Consider the following 7985-nt stretch of genomic DNA (forward strand, 5'->3'; position numbering starts at 1 on the left):
AAGATTTCGAAAACCACACCGACCATAACGCGATTGTATGGGGAATTTCTTTAAATTTCAGCCCAGTTTGGCCCCAGACCTGCCTTTGTCAAACCTTTTCTTTCACATAACGACGCCAAAAAGCTATTATCAATGAACAACTTTTGATATCGGCATAAAAAGGAACATTTCTCTTTATAATAGGTTGATTGACAAATGGATTAATGGTGTAGTTTCCAAAATGCAATGGATCGTGAAAATTCTGTAACGACTGTTGATAAAATCAGAAAGAATGGTCATTTTAATGGTCTCTGTACTTCTAGGTATATATTTAATTATCAATGTGTTTTATTTTCTATTTTATTTGTCAAACAAACAGAGAGGAAGTTAAAAGACTTAATTACTATAAATGTTTGAGTTCTTGGGAGGTTCCCTAATTTAATTTTTGGCGCCTCTACAGGTTGTTTATATGATTCTGGCGCCACAATGTAAATATGTTTGTAATAACATCATTAATCAAACACAGAAGTGTAATGGGTTCTTGTCGAAGAGAGAAACACTTGGCAATTTAATATTTTAATATACAAGTAGCAAAGATTTGTACAAAAATATCGAATAAATACAACCATAATTGGCACTATAAATAACCAGTAACTAAATAGCAAATAATATTACACAGAGTACACGTATTATAATTAAGTTAATCTTATGAACTGACATGATGAACTGATATGTATCTCTATTCTGCTTTGGCTTATTATACTATTTTTAATTAAACAGACGCAAAACAAAATAATTATTTATTGCTTAGAAAGTTCCAAAATAAATTTTGGTTTTTTATAAATCCCACGATACACAAATACCGGTATGCTACTCAAGGAATAGAAATGTGTATTATACTCCGTCGCGCATGACGTCACCTGCGAAGCAACAAAGCTACGGTGTTCGATATGTAGGATTCCTTGTCCCGGTAGATGTATTTGTGCATCGTGCGGTAGCTGAATTGTTTTTACAAAGCCTCTCATTTCGATCTCTTTTTCAAGTTTTTAGTCTGTTTAGTTCAATTTTGTGTATTATCGACAAACATGCCGAGTTGTGCCGTAGCTAATTGTAAAAATTATAATATCCCCACACATAAGATCACCAGTGACATGGATATTTTAAATACTGTCCTTTGGTTTCAGCTGAGTATTGGATATGACAAAAAAAAGTTTTATTAATCACCCCTGTTTTGTATAAAACTTAAGAGTTCGCTGGTTAAGTGATATTAGAATAATAATGGTGAAAAAAATGGAATACTTTGACTATAAATAAAAGTAGCGAAAATAGCAATAGATAATTTCGATCTTCTTACGTCCAGACTGCATCATCATACGCCTACGGATGGTGTCGAAGGGATATGAGATGATACCAGCAACAGTGGTTACAGTCTGTGCAATAGCCCATGAAACTACAAGAGGAGTGTTCTTAGGATCGGGCAAAATACCCTTGGCAGTATCGTAGAAACCGAAGAAAGCGGACGGTAGATAATGATACCTTGTACTGATACACCAAATCCACGATATAATCCTTCCAAACCGTCAGCTTTGAAGATTTTGACTAAGCAGTTACCCAAACCAGAGAATTCACGTTCACTGGCACCTTTACCGACGTTGACGGCTAACCTGGTTCTGGCGAAATCAAGTGGATATACAAAGCAGAGGGAGGTAGCTCCGGCGGCACCACCAGAGGCCAAGTTACCTAAGAAGTAATGCCAGAATTGTGTCTTTTTGTCTACTCCGCTCAAGAAGATCTGCTTGTATTTGTCTTTGAAGGAGAAGTTGAGGGCTTAGGTTGGGAAATAACGGATGACGTTAGCGGTGTTACCACGCCAGTATGCAAGAACACCCTGTTCCTTTGGAATACGTACGAAGCAGTCTACCATACCCTTGTAACGCTGATCCTCAGCGATTTGCTTGGAGATGTGTTGTACTTGCAAAAGCAATTTTACACGTTCGATTGGAGCTACACATGTTTTTGAAACAGCGGCGGAAATACCTCCAGCGAGGAAATTCTTCATAAAGGCAACGAGATCAGCGAGAGACATTTTGTTTTATTCTTCTAAACCTTTTCAAAAGAATATGGTAGAGTACTTATAATCGGCTATTAACAACCCCTGTGATAAGTCTTTAAATATTTTTGTTTTTGCAGATCTTCCACATTTGATTTACCTTGCCCGAAATTATGTAATTAATCATGGTTTTGTTATTGACAATAAAATAATCAACAATGATTACTTTGAAGCACTACTAAATATATCGACTTCAGAATTGACAATTGCGCATCATCTCCATTTAAAAAAGGTTCTATGAGGCAAAGAGTGAGACCTGTAGTTCAATTATTGTCAAATTATGTAGCAAAAGCTATTAGTTATGCTGAAAAAAATGGACTTATGTCAAAAGATAGTTACTGGAACACGAAATGCATATGGTACAGATTTAGATAAGTAGACACGTCTAGTGGATGAAATGTCAGAAAGGGTCAATTCAATGCGGGTTGGTAAACATAAAGGAGTTTGCATTTCAAAAAGGAATATTGTCTACTAATACATCTCTGAAAGAGTTATTTCCTTACCTACAAGTAAAATACAACTTTTACTATATTTTAACGTCGATGTTAAATCAAGACGTGCTAGAGAACTTTTTTCTTATATTCGAAGAATGGGTGCTGCAAATGATCATCCTTCGCCATATATTTTAAATATAGATTAAGGTGGTATATTTTGGAAAAACATTCGGCGGCGATCTTTACAGAATATCCCAATACTATTGAAACTAGTGAATCTGGCGTAAGTAACAGCTCAATAGAAAGTCCTCAATTACCAGCTATATTTCGGCGTCATAAGATATTTGCTTGACACAAAAAATGCTGTCTAATTTGGTAGAAAAAACTGACGGTTCGAAAGAATCTCAGTCTGAAAAGGACAACATACTCTAAGACACTACTTGGAGGAGAATCATATAATTGACGACATTTTGAAAGTTGCAGACAATTATGAGGTGAAAGAAAAAATTCATCGGGACTCTTTAAAGTATGTTGCTGGTTTTGTTGCACACAAATTTAAGCATATAAATTGGCTACAGACATTCTCTAGAGGTTCTCTTTTGTACCCAAACGGAGAAGTTTTTTAACTTCAAGAAATAAATTTTAATAATGTAGTATAAAATATTCAATAAATATTTATTATGAATTGTTGGCCAGATTCATTACTGGAACATTGTAAATTAGGCTAACGTTGGAAAATACAAGTCAAAGTTCTAAGATATTTTGTAACACATTCATTTAAAACAATTTTCTCTAATTTTAAATGTGAATTAAGTAATTCAGAAAGTGTTTTTAATATGAAACCATTCTAGATACTTCAAAAAAAAGACATTATTATTACATGAATATACACATTTTATGTAGAAAAACGTCGAAAAAAGTTGTTTTATTTTTCAATAATCAGAAAACCTATACCCAAGAAAAAATAAAAACATTGTAAACTACACATCTTATAATATAAAGTGCCAAATATTCACGCTTATATATAACATATTTGATTGCCTATATATTTGATATTAAGCGACTAACAGGGCAAGCGTTAGTGCTCTAAAACAACGTTTGCTTCGCACGTGACGTCACACAGTGCGAGAGAGATAGCTAGCGTGCGCAATAGCATACCGGTATTTGTGTATCGTGATAAAACCCATAATAAGATTTGACGTTTGTAATCTATCTTAATATCATAAATTTTGGACAATCTCCAGTATTATTTTTAACTTAAACTCACGCCCAGTACATAAAAATCAAACCTAACATCTTCTACATCCGAAGAAGACTAATCAAATATAATATATCTTTCGTGGAATCACGAAATTCTGCATGTATATGTCATCAGGTCATTTTTTACACCCACAAACACAAACAGGAACACGTGGTATTGACTTTTGGCTAAAATAATTTTCACCACCAGTGAGCGGATGATCTTCGGCATAACAAATGTTGGACCTGAACAAACAAGACCCAAAAAATGAGTTCTCGAAATGTTAACAATGTGTCAAAATAAGATCTTTCAGTTCTTGAGTTTTTCTGGCAATAGTGTTTGAAGAAAAGAGATTTGTCTCATCAAAATGATTCTTTTATTTAGTTATCACTTATCAGATTTGATAGTAAACTTTTTAAATATTATGTAATTGGAATTAAGTATTACCTTATTAATTACATACGTAAAATGCCTCAAGAAATAGCTTCACAACAATGTTAACTTTATGTCGGTTTGCTATAATCGCTATCTTTTATACCCACTATTTGTACCTGTCATCTACCTAGTATTGTTTAAAATGTAGTGAATAAGGTAAAGGAGCGTTTTTCATGCCATTCTTTGTCTCCGTTATTTCCCATTCCTGCAATCTCTTTCATTTCTGTCGGCTGTCTTAGTTTTTTGGCATAGCTAGTTCTTTTTAATGCGTTTATCAGCTTGATTCATTTATGGGTTTCTCATAATTCTTTGTCTTATTTTTTGTAGATAGGAATAATGATTCTAGTATTCCATTCTTTACGAATTCTATTTTGTTTGGATAATTGTTTTGTTAGCTGACCATACTTGTTCATCCACTTTTTCTCCTCCATGTTTTATCAGTGCATATTAATTTTCAGTTCATATAGTCCAGTTACTGTGGCATTTTCCCTTTAAATTTTTTATAACTGCACCGATTTATCTGAAATTTTTACAGTGGGTAGTAAATTACTCAAAAAACATAAGTTATATGGTGCCGATGTGAGCTTCTACCCCTGGGGTGGTCGGCACCCCATCTAGGGGGTTGAACTTTTTACACTCAAAATAACCCCAGGAATTGATAGAGAATCAAATTTTAAATAAAAAATGTCATCTAAATTATTTCGCTAAATCAATACTTTTTGAGTTATACGCACTTGAAAAAGTAAACTTTTCGCAAAAAAATTACATGTTTTCCAATGATTTTGTACGAATAACTCAAAAACAAAGCGTTTTATTGAAAAATCTGTAATAAACAAAAATAAAGCTTATAAAAAAACAAAGAGATTGCTTTTTAATTAAGTTTTATAAGTACAATACTAAGCGATTTATAATTGTTTGAATATGACTTTTTATTTTTGGGATACTATACTCGATGCATTTAACATCAAAAATATCGGAAAATGGACATCTTTTTTGATAAAAACTTATACAACACTTTTTAAAGAGCTAGAAAAAACCTTTAAAATGAGCTATGTTAAAAGCCATTTTGATTAAAACAAAGTGAAATACGAAGGAAAGAATTTGAATTACTCTAGCGTTTAAAAAAAAAAACGAGCAGTATAAGTAACACTATTTCGATCAGAATTGAAATTAAACGTATATCTTCTACAATTCATTTGTTTAGTGTTATTTATAAGTTTTAAAAGTTTAGCCTGTTTAAAATACGTATTTTTTGAAAAAATCATGTTTAAATTAAAAAATCTTTTTTTTTAATTATCTAAAAGTTTACATTTTTTCAAAATAAATCTAAAACTATAAGAGATACGTGAAAAAGGTTTTATACTAAAATGTAGTTTTTTTCTTAAAAAAAATTTTGATGATTTTTTTATTTTTGTTGTAGCTCGAAAAATAATAGAGATATAGCCAATTGAAGTTTGAGATACAGCGGCTGACACCTGTAATCAGCACTTTGGCCGTTTACTATTTAAAAAGAAAGAATTTTAACATATTTTAATCTACTTAGTATTGTAGCTTTTGAAATTACCTTCAAAACATTTTTTTAATGGACACTGTAGCTTAAAAATTAACGGAGTTATTCTAAAACAAATTTGGAGCATGATATTTATATTTTTGAGCATCAACTTATTTTCTGTATATATAAATGCTTTATTCAAGTATATTCGAAAAACTGGTAACAGACACACTAACACTCACATAAATATGTATATAATATGTATATACATATATATATATATATATATATATATATATATATATATATATATATATATATATATATATATATATATATATATATATATATATATATATATATATATATATATATATATATATATATATGTTATGTATATAATATAGGCACCTCTAAACTGAGCATCGGCTTCAGAGAACTAACGAACACAGAGAAGCGACACTCCTTTGAAGTTGCATGTGCAAGCCGCCAATGAGTGCCAATGACAGGAGTACTTCAGATCTCGAAGACATTTTAGAAGCTGGGAGATACTGTACAATTTTGCTGTATGGCCTTGCCAAAGACACCCACATGAACAAAATGAATAAGGTCGAAGATTATTCATCATTACTTGAACAAATGCGATACGAATCCTTTATTAAAGCCACAACTAAAAATAGTACAGTTAAATTATCATATCTTGTACCAACTGTAAGTGCCCTGGATGAGCATATCAAAAGAGTTTATTTACAAACTCAAATATGGCTTGGAAACAAAGAGATTGATATAACGGATTGGGGATGGTTCAATAGTGATGATATTTTACAACCAATAAAAATGAAAAGTTCACCTGCACCAGAAGAACTATTGAAAATGATTTTTTGCAACTGCAAAAAGGGTTGCGGCCCAGCGTGTGGCTGTCGTAGACTAGGTCTATTTTGCAATGCTACGTGTGGAACATGCTCTGGCGACAATCTAATGTAAAGTATTTTCATGCATAATTTTTTACAATAAAAACATCATGAGTATACTTAATTTTTTTATTTAGACATTTACCAAAGGGGAATTTGTTTGGTAAGCATAGAGGTGGTTTTGAGGATTGAAAATAAGGAACCAATCAAAAAATATTTTATTGATAAGAAAGGAACTTTTGAATATAAATGTACATTAAAAACTTTTGAAGTTGTTTAAAAAGATTTTTTTATATATTTTGACATAGGGGGTAGTTTTTAAGGGTTGAAGTGTTGCAATCAACCAAAATTATTTTATATAAGCAGAGAATTACATTGTAGATGATATAAATGCACTACAAAAGCGTTTGAACCTGTTAAACAATTTTTTACAATTATTTTTATTAAAAGGGGTGGTTTTTAAGATTATTTAAGGGTTGAGAATGTACACAATATCCATTATTATAATTGAAAATATTTCAATTACCTAATTTAACACGATTTAAATCCATAAAATGCTTTAATATAAATTTTTTTCATTATTTTCAATAAGGGGTGATTTCACCCCTTAAAAATAAAAAGCTCACGTAGCGCATATATAACTTTTGAAGAGGGAGGTAAGATAAGCCTAATTCCAAATTTTTAGCAAAATCGATTCAGTTATAAAAAATTTAGAGGTATTGACCTCTTTTCCTCCACAGTGACTGGAGTAATATAAATAAGGATAAAAACATTTAAAAACGCCATTTTAAAGGTGGTTTTTATATAATTTAAAAGTTTTTTTACTTTCAAATATGTTTCAAATGCTTCATTTTTGCTGATAGACGAAAAAAGCAAAAATTTACCATTTTTGACCTTAATTTGTTTATAACTAATTTAAGTCAAAAAAATTGACTGTAGGAAACATACAGGTTCTTGTTATAGAGGTCCCTACTACTGAAAACAGTCAGTGTCACCAGAAAAATCTTATTTACCTGGACTAAAACTATTCAAAGCATCCCATAGTCTTTAGCAGATTAAAAAAAAACTAACTGCATTACAAGAAATCTGCTCTGAGGTCAAATTTATGTGAATTTCATCTTACTCCGTAATTAATGCAATTCAAGAAACTAACTTCAACGCACGAAAAGGTGATAATGTCACTATCTACAACAGCGTCAAAAGTGATATCCAGTAATGTGAGACAGACAGTCTATGAAAAGTGATTAATGTGTGGCAAATAAAAGCGTGAACTATCGATCTGAACACTAAAAATTTAATTAACTATTCGAATGAATCACGTATATACAATTGACTCTAAATTAATAACTTTTTCTAACGACCCAGGTGATTAATGCGACTGGTT

General features: G+C 31.4%; 1 pseudogene; it reads right to left on the reverse strand.

Moving 5' to 3' along the window:
* Window positions 1-1283: 1283 nt before the first annotated feature.
* On the reverse strand, window positions 1284-2124 carry LOC140433619 (ADP,ATP carrier protein-like; annotated as a pseudogene).
* Window positions 2125-7985: the final 5861 nt, after the last annotated feature.

This window comes from Diabrotica undecimpunctata, chromosome 2 (assembly GCF_040954645.1).
Source record: "Diabrotica undecimpunctata isolate CICGRU chromosome 2, icDiaUnde3, whole genome shotgun sequence".
In the NCBI taxonomy this organism is placed as follows: Eukaryota; Metazoa; Arthropoda; class Insecta; order Coleoptera; family Chrysomelidae; genus Diabrotica; species Diabrotica undecimpunctata.